Source organism: Nanorana parkeri, unplaced genomic scaffold (genome assembly GCF_000935625.1).
Source record: "Nanorana parkeri isolate BGI_ZX_2015 unplaced genomic scaffold, ASM93562v1 scaffold49, whole genome shotgun sequence".
Classification (NCBI taxonomy): Eukaryota; Metazoa; Chordata; class Amphibia; order Anura; family Dicroglossidae; genus Nanorana; species Nanorana parkeri.
Window position 1 is genome coordinate 2713944 of NW_017306317.1, and position 12286 is coordinate 2726229.

Genomic DNA, 12286 nt, shown 5'->3' on the forward strand with positions numbered 1-12286 from the left:
TACAGCTGACTTCAGTCGGTGTACGGCTGAAATCAGCTGTACAAGCCTGAAGTGAATAGCCGAACAGCGTTCGGCTCACTTTACTTCCGGTCGGTTATTCACACGGCTTTGTGAATAACCCCCTATGTGTCCCCAGTTATTTTCAAACATTGGAGTGATCACACGATCACTCCGGTGTTTGTGCTGCACAGAGGATCAGTATTTATCGATCCTCCGTTTTGCCACGCACAGAGCCGCTGTCATCCGGAAACTGACAGGATGACAGCGGCTCCGTTCTCCTCACCGCTACGCTACTAAATTTGTATGCCCTGCAATAATTGCGCAAATGTTTCTCAAATTAATATTGAACCGATAAAAATACACAATTCAATTGATAAAACACACTAAAATCAGTATCAGCGCACAAAAGAAAAAATTCTGACTAAATCTAAAAGATAAAACTGTATTGTATACAGGCGTATATTTAATTGCAACACAAGGTATCACAATGCATGGCAATGCGTCACAAAGCTTTGCCATGCGCTGCCACAGTTAATTTAATGGGTTTTTTTAAAAAGAAAAAATATAAAAATCATGCACTGCGATGCGTTCTAACAACGCACTGCAAAGCATGTGCATGGCGTACACCACAATATGTGTATGTTATGTGAGGTGGAGGGTGGGGTTGTGCTTTTTTCTATTAGTTGTTTTTTTACACATTTTTAATTTATTTTTTAATTTAATTTTTTTACATTTTTTAAATGTATTTTTAAATTAGGAGTTAACTTGTCCCTGTGTGTGATCTGAAGCAGAGATTTGTGGGGATTGCAGTGCAGAGCTGAAAAAATGTTTTTTGTATATTTTGGTGGTGGTGGTATCTTTGTATATTTTTCCTGGTCTACCTTTTAGATAATTTGTATCCTAGCATATAATATTATATGTCAGTTTGTTTGACCAAGGAGACACCTGGTTTGATTGAGTGGTCACATATTTGGCAGCTCATATGTGAACTTCCTTACACATGGACACCAACTAAATCAAGAAACTCCCCTTGCTCACATTACAATTTGCAAGAACCTGGTAAAGATGCCATCAATCCTGCCAGCTACAGACCTATTTCCTTATTACAGTGTAAATGTGGACATTAAGCTGCATGCTAAAGCTGTTGCTCTTAGGCTCCAGCCTCTGTCAGCTCTTATCGATCCTGACCTAACTGGACTTTTTCCAGGGTGGGATGCTCAGGATAATGATCTTTTTTTTCTCTTACACCTTGTCCACCACCTTCCTTAGCCTACCCTGTTACTCTCTACTGACGCTGTTTGATAGGGTGCCCTACCTACCCTTCATCACTGGGGTTTTTGGCCCCAACATGTTCACAAGCATTTATATAATTTTCCCAGGTTAGAATCAACTGTTCTGCTGATGATGACGATGATATTCTCTTTTATGTCCAAAAACCCAAAATTACACCCCTTAATCTGCTCAGAGAATTGGACAGATTTGGACAAATTTCTAAACTTGAGAATAATTTGAACAAATCTGAGATTCTGAAACTCACACTCAGAGGTGTCTGTTATTAAACCTAATGTCCTGTGTGTTTAACAATCTCATACATTGAAGTATCTAGGCATTAATTTTCCCCCATCTGTCAGAGCTTTTTAAAATGAACTAACCCCCTCTTCATCACAAGATTAGTAAGGACCTAAATGTTTGGAACTCCTTGGCATGTTTGTGGTTGGGAAAAATAAATGTCAAAGTGAACATCTTGCCCAGATTATATATCTTCCTAATGATTCCCCTTTTGGATCCCCTTTAAATTTCTTTGCTCTGCATAATCTCTTATTAAATTAATCTGGAGTGCCTGACGAGCAAGGTTCTTCAAAAATATGCCGACTGACTGAAATCGAATGGAGGTTTAGGGTTACCAGAGCTTGAGAAATATCTCAACTGTTTCTCATACCCGTATCTCTGAGTGCGTATTTGCTAATCCTGCAAAAAAAGTTAATAGCCTTTTAGGAACACTTAAGCAATGACAAATTGTCACTAGTGCTTTGGATTCCAAAAGACGATAGAAACCTAGTAGCTATAACCTCCCCTTTCACCATCTGTACTCTCAAGGTTTGGGACATCCTCCACGCTCAACTGAAATAGAAATATAACTCCCCCAATATACTTACTGGGACATTGCTTTCCAATGATGGTCTATGCACCAAAACTGTCAACTTTACCAAATAGTCGATGACAAGAGTGTCATCTGTACAAGACCTTAGAGAACTATGGGAGATTCATACAGATTTCTGCCTTTTATAATCTGATATATTGATGTACCCTATTTCATAATTTTATTAAATCCTGCTGGGATTCAAATTTTTTGATTTTCCTGCTTGCATTGGAACATGGGAACAGGATTTTCAACACCCTCAAAGGAACAAAAAAGAAAATTCTATCCGCTATTAAATGCACCCTAAATTTAACTCGTAAACTATAACTTAAGCCTACACTTAACCTTACCCTCTTAAATTCTTTGATGGATGACACAATGTTTTTTTTACCTTGAATCCTCTGTCATGTGCTAGACACTTGTGTTCTCTGTCTGAACTCTCAGTGGGTGACCTTACGGCGACTGGTCCAATGCAGGACTCTTGCCTAGACATAGGTATACAAGACAAGACCTCAGAGGAGGTAGTGTATTATCTATGCGTCTGTGTATGTGTGTGCATATTACAAAATATTCTCCATTCAAACTGCATTGCTCTTGTCCAGTATCTGCAGTTGATACCATCATGATCTAATGACGTACCAATTCATCTGAATATTTTTTTTGTCCTAACCATCACACTTTGGAAAACTATTTGTGGCTAAAATGATTGATGATTAGAGATTAGCAAGACTGGGAAATGCAAGACATGTAGGGAAGGCAAAATTAAAATAGTTTTGGTAGGTTTGTAAGGGTGCAATGTGCTTTAAATTAGGGCTGCGGAAATTAACGATTAATTTCTCGATTAACTGTTAATCTTTTTGATCGATTACATTTTTTTTGATCGCTAATGTCACCGGACTCCTCCCCCCTTCCCTTCGTTAGCCGACGGAGCCACTTGGGCCGGTGAGTTTGCCCAAGAAACTTGTTCTGCCCTATCAATTTTGAAATAGGTTATACTTACATGTAAAGGGAACATCACTGTGTAGCCTGCCAATTGACATCGAACCTTTCTTCTACAATCTTCCCAGCTGGTCAGTGTGCCCACAAGTGTGGACCAAACTCCAAGGCATTGGCCTATACACATACAGCACAGCAATGAAGTAATAAAATGAACTAGTATCACACTAATCCAGCTCGTTATTATTCTGAGTTGCCCCACTCAAGCGGTGGCCATATTGAGTGGGGCACGTGAGATTAATAACGTGCTGGATTAGTGTGATCCTAGTTCATTTTATTACTTCTTGCTGTGCTGTATGTGTATAGGCCAATGTAGTTGGATCTGTATGTGCGTTATAATCGAAATGAATCGATTTAAAAGAAATTTAGATTAATCGAACACGAAAATCTTAATCAGTAACAGCCCTACTTTAAATTGCTCCTGACTTGTTAGGAAAGCTCCTTTAAACTATCCTGGACCTGTTTATGTGCAAGAAACACTAACCCTAATGGTAAACTGTGCTCCAAGCCCTGGCAATGCTATCAAGGCAAGAGCGTCCCCTAACCTTCAGGACCCACTTAGAGAATATTGCACCCATAGAAATCACCTTACTATTTTGAAGAAATGGTAAAATATTGGTGACATGTCCTAGTTTCGCTCATCACTACTGATATCTAATGGACAAACAAGAATCTAATAAAGAAATGTTAAAAGTAGAGAACATGTAAAGTATATTTATAATGGGCTTGAAACTGCTTTCTAACTGGGTGGGCACAAAAGGAAATCTAGTACAATTTGTTTATTATTGGGAAAGGGATGTGTTGCAGCATGATACTCTCTTAACAGTCCACATAGAACTTTACACTTTTCCCAAATACATTTCTTATGCTAAAGTTTGGAAAAGTATATACAACTTATATACAATGTAGACACCTATGGTTTAAATAGATATTGTTCACAAAATAAATCTTCGATGTATTATCAGGTATACAGTGCAACCAGATTACTATCTGTGTTTGCAATATTTATTTGTACATAAATTGTCTCCTCTAAACTGTCCGCTTCAAGTGTGATGTAAAATCAATAGTGGCCCCTCTGCAAAAAATTCAGTTTTAGTGAGTGCTTGCTTTACCTAGTTAGACTGAAACAAGCATTACATGACTGTTCTGTCTAAATATTATTAATTTGAGTTTTGTGTTGGAATATTTCTGCTTTTTATCACATTAAAAAATAAGATTTGAAGCAGTTTTTAAAAGGAGAAAATTCCTTACAATTTTCTGTGCTAAGCTATCGATTTATGTTGTAAACTGCTTTAACTTTGTGTATTCAATGCTTTGTATTATGACACTAGTGAATATCCCCACAAGCGAGATTCAAGGCCAAATGTAGACATTAGATTTAATGTTGGAAGATGTTAAAATAACAAACCAGTGCAAAATTTAGTGCAGTACCAGCAAATGAGCTTCTAATGTGCATGTGTATTGCCTTTTGTTCAAATTGCTGTCTTTTTACAATTCGTAAATAAATTCTTGAATTTTCCCTGGAAAGTTTAACTTTTTTTTCCCCCCTGAAAGCCAATGCAGCCCTCCGGAGAAGATAAGATATAATTCGTCTATGAGAATACGGACAATGACCAGGTTTGTGCTAACAGATTGCAAACTTTGCAATTGCACTTAAAAAAGGTCATAGTTATCTATACCTAGGTGAGTAGTGTGTTATGTCACTGACCTTAGAGAGAACTACCTGTTTTTTGTGCTGATTACTAGACCTGTTTGTATCGCTATGCAGTTTTTTCTTTTGTATTTGCCGTTTTAAAGTGTGTTTTGATTGGATATGTAGTTGAGTAAAACTGATATTGCTTGGTGTAATATTTTGTGGAAGCTAAGCTGTGGCTTTTTTATGGTTTTTCAGACTGGAGTGTGTATTTTCAGTTAAGCGTACCGCGTTTGACAATAAGAAGACAAAAAAGTGGGGCTGATGTGTTATTTATTGGCCAAGTAAATGTGTGTTAGGTGCAGGCTCTCATATATCAGCTCCCTTTGCCAGAGAGTATTGAACCCAAATTACTTGTCTGGAGGGCTTTGGATTAAATCCTCTTGGTTTGCCAATAAATGGCATCACTTAAACCCTGTTTTTTTTTTTCTTCTAGATTCTTTAATGTAATCACGTAGAATGTTTAAGGCAGTGATAGTTGTTGTTACTAATTTATGTACTGTGATAGGACATATCATGAATCAAGAGATTTACTTGTCAGAAAAACATACACAATACTGATGTCCACTAATGTGTGTTTATATTATTGAGATGTGTAACCTTGGATTTCACCTTTCACTTTCATGGGTCTTTATCTGATCGCACAGACATTTTAAAAAGGTGCTGTGCTTTTAAAACAATGCAAAAATGAAAAGTGTTGTCTGTTTTCTAGTAGTCTTTATAATTTTATAGTATTTAGTGTGTTCTGTATTAGCTGACTGATTTCAAAAGGCTACATATTTTAAAATGTAGCAAGTTTGTGAACTTGAGTGCATCAGTGGCAAACTAATAAACTAACGTAAAATCAAGCTGTTGCATCATTTATCAGGGCTGTTGAGCTAATTATTTGTAGTTAAGCACAGTAATGTATACTTATAGGTTAAGGATACAAAAGCTAGTCATAATTTCAAGGCAAGTGTGAAATGTCTGTATAGCATTTTTTTTTCATGCATCTTATGTTAACTAGAATGTATTCCAGCATGTGTACTGTGCATAAAAATGATCTGAAGCCCTAGCAATGTTCCCAGTGATCGTTAATTTAATTAACCTTTACTTGGCTCGGCATTTACATTTACAGACGAATGCACTTAATTCTAACACTCTTTTACAGAATCAGAAGTTTATCTACTTTGACTTGACATTAGAAGGAATGTTAGCATTGAAAGTGTAGCCATACATACATTTTCAGAGTTCTGGACTACAGTTTATAGGAGGGGGACACATGGATCATATTAATATAGTATTTTCATACATTACATTTGATCGGATACTGTTTGGGTTTCATGTTGCTTAGCAGTGACCTCGGGGTTTAATTGTCAATCAAAGGTGTACCTCTCAGCCCTCCCTTCCCTATCTTGTCTTTTGACATCATTCCATCCATCAGTGTTATAAACCCACCCATTCTGCATGCAACGTCCATCAGCTCCAGAACAGTCCTTCCACTGCATAGGAGAGATGAAATAAGCTTACCTCTCATTTTCTTTCCCGCTAACCATTTGATTCTGAGACAGAGCTGAAGTCATTTGAGAATGTTCCAAGTCCTTTTTGCCCGTAGTTTTTAATTTAATATCACATTAGCTGATCAGACTTTCAAGAAGCATTGTAGGCTTCAGATGCACAGAATATTATTAAGTCTTTTGGTTGTTTTTCAATGCTAACATAGCAGTCTTTTTTTTTTTTTTTTTCTCATGGGATTTTCTGTGATAACATTGATATGCTGTGAAGGTTTTTCTTTAATATGAACACCTTGTTCCCGGACGTCTGTCGTCTTGTTCCTGTCATCTTACTGCTTGTGACACCTGAAGCAACTACTTCATGGTGGTAAGTCTTTAGCTCTGATGCTCAGTACAGGAATTGCTGGTTACTGGCTGATCATTATTTTCTTGTAAATGCAGCAACATAATTAGAGGCAATTATATGCTATAGCTTACATTACTGTTTTATACCTCCTCGACTCATTCCTTTGTATGACACTAGAATTTTAAATAGAAACTGTTCAAATGTTGCAGTAAAGTTTAATCCCTCTACTGATGTCCTTACATGTTTTTCCACTGTTAACTATAAGAGATGTCTCTGCATATAATGTAACTTTAAAATATTGCACTGCTTTCTTACCAGCTGTGCGTGTAATTTGCAGGTGATTTAATGTTCACTTAAACAAGTGATTTTAATAACCCTAGGTTGTTGGGTATGAATATACATTGTAACTGTATATTAGAAATGCAGGTTATGTCTTAGTGATTTTTATCTTTTTTTTTTTTTTCTTGCACTGTAAAAATAGGCAATGAAAAGACAGACTATTGTACACTTTATAGAGTATGTATTTGTTTGGATAACTGAATAACCTATGCTGCATGAACATCTGCCCACATAAGGAAAGTGCTAGAATGTATGTCAGACATGTGTATGTTATTGTTTTGTAGAAAAATACTCCGCATTTCATTGTTTAGTTTTGATAAGAGAAAATGTATCACATGTAATAGCAATACTTCAGCTACACAAATCCAGCAGTAGATGGTTCATAGCTGAGTCACAGGAGCACAGTCACTGCTTGCCAGATGTAATCCTATTGGAGGGCACATCAAAATATTGAAATGTGGCTCTTCTCGTTTGCAGGGCATGAATACATTGCTATACATCATTCTTATGAATGAGATTCATTTTTTTTCACCCTTTACCCTAACTATTTTAAGCTGCATATACTCTCTCTGGTACATTCCCTGTAGCACTTTACGTTCTATAGGGCAGCCTTCCTCAACCTTTTTACTTCACAAGGAACCCTTGAAATCAGTTCTAGGGGAACCCATGCTAAAGCCAATTTTTTAGGAGTCAGTAGGCAAACTGCTCTCCTTACAATGGTGGTCAGAATGCCACCTTTACCTAGACCTGAAAACATCATTGGTGTCGTGCTGCTGTCTCAAGTGGCATTTGCCCTGGAACTATGCAGGCACCTTTTTAAATGGGAGGTCAATCAGACACAATTCAAGGAACCCCTAGGAACCTTTTGAGGAACCCAGGTTGTTAATGGCTGTTATAGAGTACTTTAGACACTTGGTTAAAAATAGGTCAATGGATCTTTTTTAATTTGTGTGAATCGGGTAAATAAGTTTCAGAAAAAAACATGATTTTGTAAAATTGTGGTTCCAGGTAATGTAATTATTACACTTGATAGTTCTGAGTGTCAACCAAGGTATATTTAGAATGTAATAGATAACATATTGCTTATGAAATCACTTTCATTGGGTTCTGTTCATAAGGTAAGGCAGAATTTTTTTTTTTTGCTCTATTTCACCATTTTGCTCTATTTCACCATTTTGCTCTTCGTTTATAAGTTGAAATGGGGTTTAACAGTCAACAGTGGTGAAAAGGAGATGCTGGGAAGCAAAACTGGAGAAATCCTGCTTTGGCAGAGATTCCTTCACTATCCACCATTTCGAATGGGCTGTTTTTTGTATAGTGTGGCATACTTATCAGCCAAGTCTTTAGCAAAAAAAAGAAAGCATCGTCTTATTTTCATTTTAGATATTGCTCAGATCAGCTTTATAAATAGGCACCGCTAATGGCATAGCTTTATGACCCCTTCAAGTAGCACTTATTTTTCAGACTGCTGCTGAAATTATAGATGTGGTTTAACATGTTAGTACACTAAAAGTATATATGTCAGTTTTGTGCTTTTGCTGTTTATCTAATCCACTGGAACACTGATGAGGAAACCTTTGGCAATTGTGCTACCAAGATCTTCCCATTTTCTGCAACCATTGCAAGGTGGTCTCATTCTTCCTGCTGCATTTTTAGCTAGAGGTGTGAGACTGTAGAGTGTAAAGTGCAGAGGAGGCAACTCTCCTCCCTGAGCTGATATTTCCACTGGAGTCCCCAAACAATTTTCATCCATAACTGAATTACAAGCTTTGTTAGCTCTAAATAAAAAAATAAGACTGACAATAACTTTGGCATTCTTGAAAGCATATTTAACTATAAACCAGTCGTATGCATTGAAAATAGTTTGGAACTGTAAGGGTGGGGTAATGTCTTAAAGGTTTTAAAGATGAATGTGTGAGAAGCCTTTTAAGGTGCCTTTGCAGTGTGTTTTCTAATCGGGAACATCTGGGCATAGATGATGTAATCTCCCTTTTTAAGACTCTTCTTTAATAATATGCTTCTGGATGCATTGGATGCTTGTTCATGCTGAAGTTTTCATCAGACTTTAATCAGAATTTTTATGCAGTTATTTGGCTTCTAACTTTCTTGTCATTTTGATCAGCTTTATACGTTTGAAATGGATAATATATTAGTGTAATGTGATCATTTGCTAGTTGGTGCTTATGCGGTAACTTGTCTTTGTATATCCTTTAGTTTATTTTTTGAACAAACTGTTTTTACAAGGGAGAATCAAGATGTGAAGGCAATTTATAAATTATGCGGTAACCAGAACAAAGAGAAGCTTTCGGAATGCAGTATATTTTCATAGTCTGTTGGATAGTTAAACCATGCGCGGTACAGCTCTTGGACTTTAGTAGAGTGGTAGTCCCGTGGACAGAAACATGCCTGCTCTGCTGCGAGATTTCATCATCGAAGGGCAATGTGCCATAGCGTGCTTTCTTTGGGCATTTTGGCTATGGATCCACATTTTCCATAGTGCATGATGACTTTTGGATACAGAAACGTCTGTGCATGATGGGTTCCCAAACAGTTTACTGCTCCGCACAAGTAACAGCATGTGGAGGTTGCAAATTAGTTCTTGAGACGATATAGATCAGATCGGAGTATTCTGGAGAGGATTGCCACCGGCGGCGAGACACAAGTGCACCACTATGACCTGGAGAGCAAAAAGGCGCTCTGCAGTTTCAGTTTCACCTCAGACGATGAAGTAAAGGAGGCAGTGCACACCTGGAAAGCGTCTCTGCAGGAATAAATAAACTAGTTGAACGATGCAACAACTGCATTCTCTTGCATGGGGCTATGTGGAAAAGTGATATGTTCAGGGGCTCGCAGTTACTTCTATTAAAGACGTTGAATGTATTTTGCCTTCTTTCTCTCTCGTATTAAGTTTTAGTAAACTGCAACAACACATACAATCCATGGATAACACAGTAGCATGACATTATAAACAACATGATACAAAGTATTATATGTGAAAACCACCTCGACATCCATAACATGTGGAATGGAACATTTTGTAAAAATTAAACAAATTAACACACAGTCTAAAAATAGAAATGCTGGGAAGAAGAAAAATATATACCGTGTTTCCCCGAAAATAAGACACTGTCTTATGTTTTTTTTGGTTTAAAAAAACACACTAGGCCTTATTTTTGGGGTAGGTCTTACCATACCATAATACCGATAGACTAACAAGACAGGAGTGAGTGGCAAAGTTAAGAATAGGGTGATCAGGGAAATCATGGTTGCCGTACCTTTCCAAGAGCAATTTGATAACCAATCGCTGGCCAGAATGAGCGAAGCACGCTTTCACTATCGATTCCTCACAGGCGGAGTGAATTTGGTGACAAGAGCCAGCGCTATAGAGGAAGCATTGGCTTCTGCGGCTCTGCTCCACTGCTGCCTCGCTTACTCTAGCGCTGGCTTCGTTGGCACCACTGATCCTCTCCTGCGGCTCTTCAAGTTCCCCTTTATGCCACCACCGGCCCTGGGAAAGGTCACAACTAGGTCTTCTTTTCGGGGTAGGTCTTATTTTCGGGGAAACGGTATATATCTATAATCAAATCCCCACTCGACTCCTGGAGAGCGGGAAAAGAGATGAATCAAGGAAGGGAGAAATCATAAGACCCAGTTCACACCTGGGCATTTTGTAGCGCGTTCGAACGCTCTGCAAAACGCTCAAACACCGAAATCCCATCATTTCCTATGGGTATGGTTCACACCTGGGCATATTACAGGCCGTATGAACGTGCTACAAAACGTCTTACGCCCAAAGAAGTACAGGAGCTTCTTTGGGGCGTTTTTGTCGTGTGTTTCCATTGGGATACAGCCAGGTAGCCCTCGGAAACGCGTGTTTGTCATGCGTTTTTTACAGCGAATCGCTGTAAAAATGTGCATCACGAAGCGCGCGACAAACGCGCATATTCGATACGCCTAGGTGTGAACCCAGCCTAAATAGAGAAGAGTCCATACAAACCCACCTAAACCCCCCCCATCCACCATCAAACAATGAAAATATGCAAGCCTGCTCCTACATCTGGTCAGGAATACTGTATAAGAAGGACTTTTTCTTTAAATGCAGACCACTGGAACCAAGTGGTATGGAACCGGTCTTATCCTATCCTGTATGGTGTGGACAATCTCCTGGACAAAGTTCACCTGCTGCCTAATCAATTCCCACACTGTGGCAGTATAAGCAGATCTTCAGAGTCTTGGCACTACACTTCTAGCTGCGTTAATGAGATGATTCCTTAAAGTAGAACTATGGGGTGAGTGAATTACACACATCCCCATAGTTAGAGCCGATGTCTGACATTGAAACTTTGAAAGAGCGGAAATACCTTTTTGCCATGAAACCTGTCTGACCACTGTTCGGAAAATGGACACCCGCAATAGTTAACAGAATCTGATCAGAAAGTCCCTTGAGTAACAAAAATCTCCCTTCTGGGTCGCTATGCACTTCCTTTACACAAAATGTTACCTTTTTATAAGAGAAAATCGATGCACCCTTTGTTTTGTTCGATTGGGAAGAAGCATGAAAAACCATTGTGAATCTAGCATCCCTAAAATTGGGAAATTTTCCAAGCTTGAAATTTTCCTCCTAGAAGTGCCCTGTGAAAGCCAAGTTATCAGTACTGAGAATCCTTTTTCCGCTGCCTTCAGGTTCAGGCCCATCTTTTTCCAAGATGTATCGTTCCACTGTATCTGTCCTACTTGCCTGTTGGGAGCTAAAGTTGGGTATACACTTTGTATGAAAAATCCTGTGGAAATGTTCGATAATACCATCTGCGGCGATTGTCATTTGAAATTTTGCTTGATTTTTGTTTCTATATAACATTTGACTTAAGAAGTATTGGAATCTTCTGAACGAAAACGACATTCACTATTAGAATTTTGTTCAAGAAAATTTTTCCAACATGCTCCTCCTGTGGTTGAAATCGATCACCCATTTCACCACATTTGTTTGACTTTCTAATTAACAATCAGAAAGTCGAACAAAGGTTTGCAATTCTAACTGTGGGTACCCTACTTTACTCCCTCTGACCTTGTAAAATCCCTTCTCCTCCCATGGTTTCCACTCAGAGGGGCACGGTATCTTCCCCCGCTGGAATATGTAGTAACTCAACTGCACTATGTCTTTTAATGCTATGTGGGGGCAGGCATCCTAGACTCTCCAAAAAGAAATAGAGTAGAGAGGACTAGGTATACAGTAAGGAGAAGAGAGGGAAGAGGAGAAAAAAGTGTTGGGGGGGGGGGGG

General features: G+C 38.4%; 1 protein-coding gene across 1 annotated transcript in view; it reads left to right on the forward strand.

Moving 5' to 3' along the window:
* Positions 1 to 6635: 6635 nt before the first annotated feature.
* The window catches only part of WNT2 (Wnt family member 2), a 59868-nt gene continuing 54217 nt past the window's right edge, over positions 6636 to 12286 (forward strand). Inside the window, exon 1 of the mRNA XM_018573962.1 lies at positions 6636 to 6689. The gene's annotated coding sequence lies outside the window, so the exon portion shown is untranslated. The remainder of the gene's footprint in view (positions 6690 to 12286) is intronic.